General features: G+C 41.6%; 1 protein-coding gene across 1 annotated transcript in view; it reads left to right on the top strand.

Moving 5' to 3' along the window:
* LOC126183894 (ras-related protein Rab-3) overlaps window positions 1-13,705 on the top strand; it is an 833,674-nt gene that overhangs the window by 33,847 nt on the left and 786,122 nt on the right. The window lies entirely within an intron of this gene.

Here is a 13,705-nt window from a genome sequence, read left to right as displayed (position 1 = left end):
ACTTGAGTATTCTAAGTATATCCGGCAAAGGAATCGGTACATCCCAATACAAAGATTTATTAATGTATTTCTCAAAATATCTCTTTAGAGATCCTCTAGAAAATGAGAAAGGCTCAGGATATAATACTTCCTGCCTAAGTCTTTCTTGTATTCCAGCAAACCAATATTTTGCTAGAAAGGCCTGCTCGAATTCTTTGTAACATTTACAAGAAGATGTTTGTTCGGATGCCCACAATGCTCCTGATCCTTGTATATATCCATATACAAAACTAATCTTTTGCCATTCTGTCCAAGATCGTGGAAATAGACCTCTGAAACTTCGAATAAAGACTACAGGATGAACATTCTTTTTGTCAGGGTTAAAGATTTGAAATTGTCTCTGTTTTATCATCTTTTCCTCAACGGTACTACGATTCCAAAAATCATCCTGTTCGTACTCTTCCCTGTGGCTATCCGTTATATCGAATCTAACTTGTGACGTTCCAGTTCTGTCTACATCGGATCTTGACGTGGACGGAATTTCACGCGCAGATTGAGAATGTTGTTTCCTACTTCTCGCTGTTTCTAAATCCTCCTGCGAGAGATTTAGTGATCTTTCGATATTTTCTTTCCAACGCGAGAATTCTTCGCCAAGTTGTTCTCGAACTTCCTTTAACCCTTTGTTGAAAAAATTCTCCTCAGAACTCTCTGAAATTGACTGTAAAGCTACTTTCACAGTTTCTTCTATGGTTTCCGAAGGAAAATTTTGCCGCTCTAATGTCATTTCTGAAAACTTTCCCGCAAGTACATTCATTCTATGTTCCACTGTCTCCTGTTTTTCCTTCACCTCGTCAAATTGCTTCTTTAGATTATCTTGGGATTCTATAATTTCTGGTATCATAGCTACAGAACACTGTATGTCCTCTTGAGCTTGTATTACTTGAGGAAACAGTTCTACTTGTTCTTGTATCGTGTCAGTTTTGACGGATACATATTCGGTTAGTTCCGCTTTTAATTTACTATTGTTTTCTTGGCATTGTTGGCGGACCTGCTCAATTTGAGCAGTAAGATTCTGTTCGGTCCTTTCTGCCTGTTCTTTTATTTCCTGTGTCTGGGTATTTAATCTCTGATCTAATTCCGTAAAGGTTTCTCTTAACTGATTTTGTAATTCTGTTTGATTTTCGGCTAATTGATTTTGGAGTTCATTTTGTATAATGGATAAGTCTCGTTTCACCTCCGTTTGGCCTTCGGCTAATAGAGACAACTGTTGCATAATAACAACTAATGTGTCAACAACAGTCTGATCAGCTGTTGTATGAATGTTTTCTGAACCAGCGGGATTATTTATATTGCTACCGCTAGCCACAGCAGTCTCAGAATTGCTATCCGTAACCTCTGCTCCTGCGCAAACAGCTGAAGGCTGTTGCACTTCTCATTGCTGATTCAATGACATTTTAAATGTCGCTAGTCAATACCATTAAATAACTGTCAATATCAGGTTTTAATCACTAAATACAGTTTCAAATTTACTGTCGTAGACACACTTAACTTTCAAATTACTTCACAGATGGTATAAAGTTCAATGTCCAGATACGAAAATCACACAATATACAGTTCTACAGTCTAACTACTATCTGGAAAAAAGTTCTTTCTAAATTGATTTCAAACTATTTTAACTACAGGATAAAAAAAATTTGATTTCTCTGGCCTTGTTCTCTAGTCTCGGTGTTGCCCAATAGTTGAAATCGTTTCTTGGTATCAGCAATCTTTTACTATGGGCACCGAATCTCTCTTCAGATTAGTTACCTCTCGTTCTCGTTGGTTTTCATGAAACAAAAAATACATATATTATATAACAATCCAAGAGAGTCACGTCACACTGGCGCCACTGTAATTTTTCCTCCTATCTACGTAATTCTGTAGCTCTCAATTCGTTCGAGCAATCAATCATTCATGATAGGAAACACAGTCATAGCTCAGTGACTCAAAATGATTCTGAAATTTTACTTGTTAGAATGAAATCAGGCGATGATTCTTCTTCTCTGCAGGCTCGTGCTTTGCGGCAGTCTGCTAATCTGTACAAATAAAATGCCTCGTAATTTTGGGAGCGTTGTATAATTAGTCGAGAAACCTCAGATCAAGCGGATATTTGGCTTTGATGAAGTTTAACCTTCCGAAGAAATAATGGAGCTCTTGGATTATTAAGTGCAGGTTCGTATCCAGTCTTTCGGAAGTCCCTTCTGATTAACAACTACGCAATACATCGATAAATATCATTAATTCTCAATTGTCAAATACACACCTTTGTATGAAGGAGCAATCTATATATATATATATTTCCTTTTTAATCGTACAGTTCGTATCAGTTATCTTCTGTTATAAATCTCAATAATCAGATTACAGTTCTTCCAAACCAAGCTCAGGCTAATCGGGACGAAGACAATCCCAGGAGCTCCCTTTCTTTTTTTTCTAACAACCACCAGAGAGAGTACTACAAAGAATACTTATGCGCTCATGGTATAGCTATTGTATGAAACTATTTTGCGCATGGATTCTGCGAGTATGAAGATAGCAAATTTGTAAACGTCATTCAAGGGTAGAATTGTATCAGAATAATTCATCGAATATAAAGAGATATTACAAGGTACAACATTATTGAACCGCTAGTCCTAGGACCTATGTATAATGCAGTGTGTTACATCGTTCTTTGGAAGTGGCGCACCACAATTAGAGCTACATCATACATTACATAAGAAATTTACGCCAGTAGAGCGCGTTAGAATGTTTTTATTAATTGTACGTGGTTAAAGTGACCTTGTCATGTTGATCTCAGTATTTTACTATGATATTAACAGAGGTTAAAAAGAGATTTGTGTGACCTTTTATATTTATTTTAAATTAATTACTTAGTGGATCACTTAACCACTGTAATACTATCGACTGAACTAGATTTCAGCTTTTGACTAATTCCATTTGGTATATAACTATATTTTATGTAAACCATGTTCGGAACTTTTTATTTTTTTAATTTTTTTTATTAGGAGTGTGACGTGACAGTTCTGCAGGGGACAGTTTTATGAACCAATTAATGACCATTTAAATTCGGTTTTGGATCGCTTAACAACGATCGTATGATTAAACGCATTGTAAATTGACGTTTCTCGATGTACTTTAAGGGTGATGTGCAAATACAGTTGAGGATTTTATTTCAGAAAGAAGGGTTTTAGGCTACTGTATTGTAAAGAAACGGGTTTTCTTGGTTTCTGAAATATATAGGGCATTATTTACACTACGTGACGCGATCTGAGGTTGCCATCCTTTTTTGTAAACAACCACCTCAGTTTCCTTCTGCCTATAGTAACCTGTGTAGTTATGTGGTGACATATACTGCTGCAAGTTTGTTCCAATATAATTCACTCAAATGGTAAGTGGAAAGGCTCAGTGCTATTGGATAACGCGGTGTTTTAGTTACTTTTTTATGTAAATCAGTTCTTGTTCTGTAATTTCCTTTTGGCACTGAAGATGAATATCTTTAGTTGAAATCTAGGTATGCAAGAATATTAAAAAACCAATGAGCCTGCGACTGATTATTGCTTCCTTATCAAACTCATCTAGCAGATCCCGCTTTTCCGTTTGCGTTCAATATACAATGTTTCTGAAGAAGAGAAATTTGTTAACATCGAGTATAGATTTAAGTGTCAGGAAGTCGTTTCTGAAAGTATTTGTATGGAGTGTAGCCATGTATGGAAGTGAAACATGGACGATAAATTATTTAGACAAGAAGTGGTGCTACAGAAGAATGCTGAAGATTAGATGGGTAGATCACATAACTAATGAGGAGGTATTGAATAGAATTGGGGAGAAGAGGAGTTTGTGGCACAACTTGACTAGAAGAAGGGATCGGTTGGTAGGACATGTTCTGAGGCATCAAGGGATCACCAATTTAGTACTGGAGGGCTGCGTGGAGGGTAAAAATCGTAGAGGGAGACCAAGAGATGAATACACTAAGCAGATTCAGAAGGATGTAGGCTGCAGTAGGTACTGGGAGATGAAGAAGCTTGCACAGGTTAGATTAGCATGGAGAGCTGCATCAAACCAGTCTCAGGACTGAAGACCACAACAACAACAAACAACAATGCAATGCTTGAAGGTCGTCTACGATCTCTCTGAGGTGATGACTCGCTAAATGGATTTAGATAGCTACAGCTGAATGTTTATATTCCTTAAGCCTGATAGCATCTTTATGGTCATTATATATATTTATAAACGCTCATCGCATTTGTCCTGTAACTTGGCAGAACATTGAGTTTTGTACAGACCGCAATTTTCAAACTTATTACCCTTTTTTTCTCGGTCATGACGTCTTTATGTCCCGATATGTTCTTGGTCTGAAAAACTAATTTTTCCACCTTTCGCGATTTTCTGTCATAGTACAGAAATGTGACTATTTTGAAGCTATTCCTTTCATCCGAGTTCTCAGCCTGGCATATGTTTTGCCTAATGATCGGGCTGTGATCTCTCGAAACGTATAATAAGTATGATTAATGTAACTGAACATTGTGGTTGACGCTGAAAATCTACAAAATCTTGATACAACCGCGACGACGCATGCAGTAAAACTTAACGAAGTACTTTTTCAGTACTGAACGTGAGACCAACTCCGTGCCATTATACCGGTTTTGGAGAAATACGGAGAGATAGAACCCTGGCGTGTCGATGAGAGCACGGAAGCCAGGAATCGAGGCCTGTGGTCAGCGTGCGTCCGCTTCCGCCAGCGCTGCTTCGGGGAGAGCCAAGAGGCAGCGGCCAGTACGGACGTAACATGCAGTACAGTCACAGGCAGAACCAGCTGCGTTCCGTAAGTCCCACAAACCTTCTCTCATGACTGGCCACTCGCAAGGGCCAATACGCTAATTCGCTTTAATTTTCTTTAACGATTCAGTCTGTCCTCAGAGTTGTTCTCGACAATGGTCATCGTCGATTTCTCTCATGGAAGGTGTGTACAGTCAGAAGATGCCCCCTCCAAATACTCTGCTGGCTATTAAAGTTGGAGTATCAGGAAGTATAGAAAATACCGCAATTGAGCAAAGTGTGCATAAACAAGATAGTAGGAAGAATACACGATTAAATTTGTAGTTTGGGGGAATTCGGGGAGGAAATGTGGTATACACGGGTGCCATCTTAGGCATCAAAAACGGCACTAAACTGGCTGGGCATAGAGTTGAACTGTGAGTGGAGGACAGAGACTAGTACATCATCGAATGCTGCTTCGCCGTAGCGGCTGGCGAACGATGCCGGCCAGTCTCTCGGCAACACGGAACGAGATTTTTCATTGGGTGAAATATCGATCAAACGTGCTGGCCAGGGAAACAGCCGAAAACGATATGTATCGATTGTGGGAAGGACATTACTATCGACATGCGGTGTTGTGTTATCTTGTTGAAATATAACGTCGTCACAGCTCGAAAATACAGCACAGCCACCGGTCTTAACATGTCAGAAATGTTGCGGCTGCTGTCTGAATTACCGGCTATGCGAACCACAGTTGAACACATTGACTACCCAATGACACTCCATTCCCTCACGCTATGCGCTGCGTCTTTATAACGAAAGCAACCAATCTGGAAATATTTTGGTCGGACTCTGTGTGTCGTACAGCAAAAAAGAGCATTTGCTAAATCACGGTACGTGACGTGGCTGTAGGATACTGCATAGCCCAGTGTCTCGATTCCTTCCAACACGAGTCTTGTGGGGCCACTGGGATTTCGAATGGCGGTGAGTATGGCCCTTATGAACCCATAATTTCTATATTCGCATGATAGTCTGAGATCCAGACCAACAGCAGTAGCAATATCATTGAACGAGAAACCGCAGTCTTCGTAGGCCACGATCCTACCGCTGTACAATTGTATAGACGTTTCTCCATCTCATATGTGGCGTAATACTCTCTTCTTACAAATATGAAACGTACAAACGCAGTTTCTGAATGAATAACACTCTGTGTAGTCCTTCCTTATATACAGAATATAGATGGCGTTACTGTTAACTGCTTTGTGCGGTTACACTGAAATGATAATCGTTTGGATATCCAAACATATAGTATGCATTGTGGCAGTTCGACGTTTACTGAGCAGTGTCTTCATGATATTGAAATTTTAATCGCTAGCTGCATACTTGAACGCCATGTCCTCCACTTGGTTCTTCTTTTCTCAACTTCCGTATCTAATCTTTAGATGCCCCTCCCTCCCTCCTTCAAAGATGTGAATCCGTGTTAGGTTTGGGTGCGGAGGTCCACAGTTTGTTACTGACCTCTCCATGCCAAATGCAGCTTGCTGTCAACCCCACTTATAGCGTGCCACAGATGCCTAGACTTTAATGATATTAACAATAAAATATCTAAAATGTCTTAATATAGTAGCAGGAATTTGTTTACATCGGTGGTTAGTGCATCGCTTTAACATAGCCTCTAAGAAAATGCAGTTTAAAGTAATACAGAGTGTAGAAGGTATAATTGTAGATATTTCTATTGGTAACTGAGGATGGTGTACTGGAGATTAAATCAGTATTTATTTCATTTGCAGACTAGTAATTATAGCTATTAGGAGTAGTATGTTTTTAGGTTCGTCAGTACCTCCAAGTACATGTGGGAAGAGGAAGATATTAATGCTTATTTTCCATTGGGCAGCAGGTCAGATGTTGAAGTGTGGACACGTGGAAGCAAAATGGTTAGTCTCCACTAACAGGTGTTTTCCGTTGAGTGGTGCAGTTATTGTCATGCAGAAAACGTCAAGTTTGTGGGAAGACTGTTCAACACAAAAAAGACGTTCACACTGATGTTTGTACATATAAAGGTACCACATATAAAAATATCTGCACTTATATGCATTACACCCGTTAGGCCGTCTTTCGCTCACGCCCCAGTGGTGTCGCGACAGGCGTGAATGGAGGGACGAATGGAGACGTGTCGTCTTCAGCGATGAGAGTCGCTTCTGCCTTGGTGCCAATGATGGTCGTATGCGTGTTTGGCGCCGTGCAGGTGAGCGCCACAATCAGGACTGCATACGACCGAGGCACACAGGACCAACACCCGGCATCATGGTGTGGGGAGCGATCTCCTACACTGGCCGTACACCAATGGTGATCGTCGAGGGGACACTGAATAGTGCACGGTACATCCAAACCGTCATCGAACCCATCGTTCTACCATTCCTAGACCGGCAAAGGAACTTGCTGTTCCAACAGGACAATGCACGTCCGCATGTATCCCGTGCCACCCAACGTGCTCTAGAAGGTGTAAGTCAACTACCCTGGCCAGCAAGATCTCCGGATGTGTCCCCCATTGAGCATGTTTGGGACTGGATGAAGCGTGGTCTCACGCGGTCTGCACGTCCAGCACGAACGCTGGTCCAACTGAGGCGCCAGGTGGAAATGGCATGGCAAGCCGTTCCACAGGACTACATCCAGCATCTCTACGATCGTCTCCATGGGAGAATAGCAGCCTGCATTGCTGCGAAAGGTGGATATACACTGTACTAGTGCCGACATTGTGCATGCTCTGTTGCCTGTGTCTATGTGCCTGTGGTTCTGTCAGTGTGATCATGTGATGTATCTGACCCCAGGAATGTGTCAATAAAGTTGTCATTTTCTGGAATTCCTACACATATTCGAGACTTTTAGTCTTCATGCTACTTTTTTGTGCCAAAATTAGCTGAGAAATTTTGGATTCTATATATTTAAAAGTTCTTTAGGGGCACTTTTTGGCAAATGTTCTTTGTCTACATCCTGGGACAATGAATTCACGGTGTTCTTATTTCAATTTCCAGGAGTGTAATTAACAGAACATGACATCACAGTGTGTCAGTACCACAGACCAGTGTACTAAGGCTATGCGCGCTTTTAAGTCTTATGAATGCTGTTTCTTTCATTCGTTTCCACCTACATTTAGCACATTTTGTTATTCTTTCTTAGCGGTGCGTCATTACCTTCCTTTCTTGACTTATTAACTTTGATGGGGTTTCTTGATTCTGCCAATAGATTCTGCTGCTCAGGCAACGTACTTATACACCTGGGCTGCCACTAGATAGTATTTTGTATTAAAAAGAGTTTGTCATTTTCTGGAATTCCTACACATATTCGAGACTTTTAGTCTTCATGCTACTGTTTTGTGCCAAAATTAGCTGAGAAATTTTGGATTCTATATATTTAAAAGTTCTTTAGGGGCACTTTTTGGCAAATGTTCTTTGTCTACATCCTGTAAACTTGCTTTCAGCAATTTTTATCTTTCCCCCTAGTTAACAATCGTAATATGCTACAGACACTACAACTACATATATTTCATATCCTTTCTTAACAGCCACAGATTACACTTTCTCATAGCATTACTTAACCTCCTTATTCCCAACTTATTTTTTTGTGGTGCAGGTTGTGCAGCTTAAGACAGTGTATTGTAATGAGGTGGTTTCACCCTCCTTGTAAAAACTACCGTAAATATTTGCATTGTAAACATATTTTAACATCTGCGAACACCACCAATTAAAAAATAAAAATTATATAGATTTTTATCATTTTAATATTTTAAAATTGTGCTTATATGTTATATAAATGCTCTTGGGTTGAGAGTACCATTGACTGACAAACTACAATCGTCAACCTCCCGCTAATTTAAGCTGCATTAAACAAACAGTAATAAGGCCTGGTTTTACCGAGTTTGTCATTGTTTCTCTGCGCATTTGTACTGCTCATTAACGTCAGCCCCAAATAATCGGATTACTATAACACACAATAAAAGAAGTAGCTTTATATATCTACCCATGAATGGCATTCAGTCATCTTGGATTTTATTTCTGTAGTTAGCTTTCTTATCCATCGTCTAAACCTGAGATGGAGAATACTTGGTTCAAATTCAAATGGCTCTGAGCACTATGGGACTCAACATCTTAGGTCATAAGTCCCCTAGAACTTAGAACTACTTAAACCTAACTAACCTAAGGACATCACACACACCCATGCCCGAGGCAGGATTCGAACCTGCGACCGTAGCAGTCCCGCGGTTCCAGACTGCAGCGCCAGAACCGCTAGACCACCGCGGCCGGCATGGAGAATACTACTCATACTATTTTCATGTTCCATCTTTCCTGTTCTGTTTGCAGATAGTACATAGGAACAACTGCTTTCGATAATTCTACCTATAAGCTCGTATTCATCGATACTTCTCTGTAGACTGTTCGTGATGCACGACGCCTCTCTTGCAGCATATGCCAATGATGTTTAATGAGCATCTCCACGACTCTCTAGCGCTTACCGCAAAAATCGTGAGAAAACGTGCATCTCTTCTTTTGATGTTCGCGATCTCTTCTACTAATCCTAAATAATGTGGCATTGCGTGCAGAAGCCAACCTTGACCTCGACCTAGAGGCTACTCTCGGGAACCTCACAAATTTGCGCTTGTTATAGTCTGCTGACATCTTGATCAGAATTTCCGTATCTCCAAGGCCATACCAGGAACCATGACATCAGGATCACTGCATCCAGTGATCTGTCAAGGGCATGGAGTGGGAGAGAGGGAGGGGGAGCGGGAGCAGGGGCATAGAAAGGGGAAGGGGGGAGGGGGGAGCCCTCTTCCGCTCACCTGCCCCTGCACCCGGCAGGCAGTTGCATGCAGCGCAATGGTCAAGCTGAGATCTGGTGACATCTTGACAATAAGTTAACATATAATGCCAAATATGTATCTTAATTACCTAAAATAAAGAAAATTTTGCCAACTATGTTTACATTACTGACTTACAAAAATTTGTTTAAGGACTGGTCTACAGGCCACATAGGCAAAATTCATATGAAGCTACAAATTGTTCGCCATGGAATATTGTAATGAGTAGGTTGCCTATTTCTTTGTATATAATTAAAAATCACCATTCATAAAATATAAATAATGAATTAAGAACATATAGTACTGAACATGCCGGCCGGAGTGGCCTTGCGGTTCTAGGCGCTACAGTCTGGAACCGAGCGACCACTACGGTCGCAGGTTCGAATCCTGCCTCGGGCATGGATGTGTGTGATGTCCTTAGGTTAGTTAGGTTTAATTAGTTCTAAGTTCTAGGCGATTGATGACCTCAGAAGTTAAGTCGCATAGTGCTCAGAGCCATTTGAACCATTTTTGAGTACTGAACATGATTTTTACCGTAAATAATATCTTGAAAACCTACTAAATGGGAAATTAAATCACATCCTGTTTTACATTTCAGTTGCTTACTGTCACAACAGGTGGTTCCACTGTAGCATTATTTGTAGCATGAGTTGTTCTCACTGCCACTCTTGGATGGCGCCTCTGTAGAAAAGAGCCTAGTTCGTTCTTTGTTTCAAGAGTTGTTCTCACTGTCACACGTAGGTGGCTCCAATGTGGAAAAAGTGCATTGCAGTGGTAAAAACGATAAATGTTCGTTTTACAAGGTGTACAGATTGGCTTCCGCAGTTTTTTCCCCAACATTTGAGGCTTTAGTGAAACAAATTGGTCACAGTTGTATCATTCAAAGTATTTTCCATCGCTGGCCATTACTTTCTCCAACCTTTAGGGCAGTGTACGAAGCCCGCGTCGAAAAAATTGTTCAACTTTTGAAGCGATCCACGAATCTATCCAATTTGTGACTTCTTCATGAGATCGGAAGTGTTGGTCAGCCAGGCCATGCTCCATTGATCTAAACAGGTGATAGTCAGAGGGGGCAATGTCTGGAGAATACGGCGGGATGGTAGGACTTCCCAATTTAACGTTTCGAAGTACGTTTTCAATTGGTTCAAATGGCCTGAGCACTATGGGACTTAACATCTGAGGTCATCAGCCCCTAGAACTTAGAACTACTTAAACCTAAGTAACCTAAGGACAAGACACCCATCCATGCCCGGGGCAGGATTCGAACCTGCGACCGTAGCGGTCGCGCGGTTCCAGACTGTAGCGCCTAGAACCGCTCAGCCACCCAGGCAGGCAAGTACGTTTTGACATCTTTTGCAACGTGGGGTCGAGCGTTGTCATGCTGCAAAATCACTTTATCGTGCCTCTCGCTGTATAGTAGCCGTTTGTCTTTTAATGCTCGGCTCATACGCATTAATTGCATTCGAAAACGAGCACCTATGACTGTTTCACTTGGTTTTAACACCTCATAGTGCACGACGCCTAGCTGTTCCCACCAAATGCAGAGCATGATCTTGGAGCCGTGAATATTCGGTTTGGTCGTCGACGTGGAAGCATGGCCGGGATATCCCCATGATTTTTTGCCTTTAGGGGTTATCCTAATGAACCCATTTTTAGTCCCCGATCACAATGCGATGTAGAAATCCCTTCCGTTTTGGCCTATGAAGCAACTGTTCACAAACACTCAAACACCGTTCAACGTCTCTTGGTTTCAGCCCACACGGGACCCAAGTTCCTTCTTTCTCAATCATGCCCATAGCCTTGAGACGTTTTGAAATGGCTTGCTGTGTCACTCCCACTAATCGTGCCAATTCTTCTTGAGTTTGACGCGAGTCTTCACTCAGCAATGTCTCCAATTCTGCATCATCGAAAACATTTTCTCTTCCACCACCATGCCAGTCTACGACGTTAAAATCACCGTTCTTGAAGCGTTGAAACCACTCACGACACGTTCTTTCACTAATAGTGTCCTTACCATAAGTACTGGAGAGCATTCGATGAGACTCAGCCGCTGTTTTCTTCATATTGAAACAAAACAGTAACACCTCCCGCAAATGACGAGAATTAGGCTCGTAAACTGATCCAATCAAGAAAAACTTTATGATACAGACACAAACTGACTAATGTTTGAATGAGGTTATGCTGACCGAGGTCCAAGCTAACTGCCTGACGTCTGCGATCTGTTTCTCTCGACCGCTACTTACCGTTGTCGCCACCTTTCGGCAAACGGCGGAAGCAAACTTGTACATCTTGTATGTTTGTAGGACGCTTTGCTTAAGACACAAGAGTCGTAAAACATCAATGATACCTGGTGAGTGTCACAATATTCTAAAACGCCTGCAAAAATGTGTCTATAATGTAAAGAAAGTGCAAGTTATTTTCCAGTACGCACATAGCCTCCAAATTAGCATCCACAATTGTAAAGTATGTACTCCAGTCCTAGTTCTCCATGGGTAATAACAGTTGACATAGTACTCGATAGACCGATGGAATCAATGTAATTAAACTGTCCTGACCACGCTGATAACTGCATAAAAAATGTGTGTTAGCTTAAATACTAAGCTAAGCAGGTAGGCACACAAGGTCTATTCTTGATGTAAGTCACATTAAACACTCAAATAAATATTCGCGCGTTTATATTGTTCTCAAGCACCATTTTGGGTGGGACAAGGATAGTGCATCATGTTATTCATTAGAAAAAATATAATTGATGATACTGTTTGCTAATTATCGCTATTATTGTGAATGATGCAGGGTGGGGTTCGTTGCAGGCGTTGCAGGAAGGGGGAGAGGCGAGGTTAGGACACTGTTTAAGGAAATGGGAGGCTTTAGAATGGGCGCAGGTGGGGATTTCTTGCACTTTAGGGTGAGGTGGTCTCGTTGTGCTGGAGACAGTGCTGGCAGCGGTAGGATTGAGGAGGGGAACTGGACAGATCAAAGGGGTGGCGGCCGTTGAAAATCAAGGCTCCCTGTGTGAGGAGGTGATCGATGGAGGAGACAGACTCAGTAAAGATACGCATGAGGAAGGTAGGAACAGCGGATTTCCAGGGCAGGGCGAGTGTTCAGTTCTGTCAACACCTCTGCTTCCGTGCTTACAGGGCTGAGTTTTGTGATCACGGCAGTGAGGGTTGGCGGACGACGAAGGGGTGGGGGCTGACAAGGAGAGGAAAATGTAAGGAAAGGGGTGAGGGATGCATGGTGGGGATAAAGGGATGAGGAGGAGATAGAAGGGGAGGAGACTGAGTAGAGTAGAGGACCCCCAGACTCCGATGATATAGTTGCTGAACATTTCAGAGAAAATTTGAGTCTCATAACAAATAAATACCCCACTCATACCTATGTTGGCAAAAGTACTTGTTCAAAACCGGTGGTAGGCAGAAAACATCTTCCGAGATTGTCCTAAATGCTTTCTACGAAAATTATTTCGAGCAGTTAGCCCACGAACCCACGCGAATTGTAAATGGTTGCGAAAACACACTTGACCTCTTAGCCACAAACAAACCAGAGCTGATAGAGAGCATCATGACTGATACAGGGATTAGTGATCACAAAGTCGTTGTAGCTAGGCTCCATACCGTTTCTTCCAAATCCACCAGAAACAAACGCAAAATAATTTTATTTAAAAAAGCAGATAAAGTGTCACTAGAAGCCTTCCTAAGAGACAATCTCCATTCCTTCCGAACTGACTATGCAAATGTAGACGAGATGTGGCTCAAATTCAAAGATATAGTAGCAACAGCAATTAAGAGATTCAAACCTCATAAATTGATAAGAGATGGAACTGATCCCCCGTGGTACACAAAACGGGTCCGAACGCTGTTGCAGAGGCAACGGAAAAAGCATGCAAAATTCAGAAGAACGCGAAATCCCGAAGATTGCCTAAAATTTACAGACGCGCGAAATTTGCCACGGACGTCAATGCGAGATGCCTTTAATAGGTTCCACAACGAAACATTGTCTCGAAATTTGGTAGAAAATCCGAAGAAATTCTGGTCGTATGTAAAGTACACAAGCGGCAAGACGCAGTCAATACCTTCGCTG

Source organism: Schistocerca cancellata, chromosome 4 (genome assembly GCF_023864275.1).
Source record: "Schistocerca cancellata isolate TAMUIC-IGC-003103 chromosome 4, iqSchCanc2.1, whole genome shotgun sequence".
NCBI lineage: Eukaryota > Metazoa > Arthropoda > Insecta > Orthoptera > Acrididae > Schistocerca > Schistocerca cancellata.
This window is presented reverse-complemented; position numbering and strand designations above follow the sequence as displayed.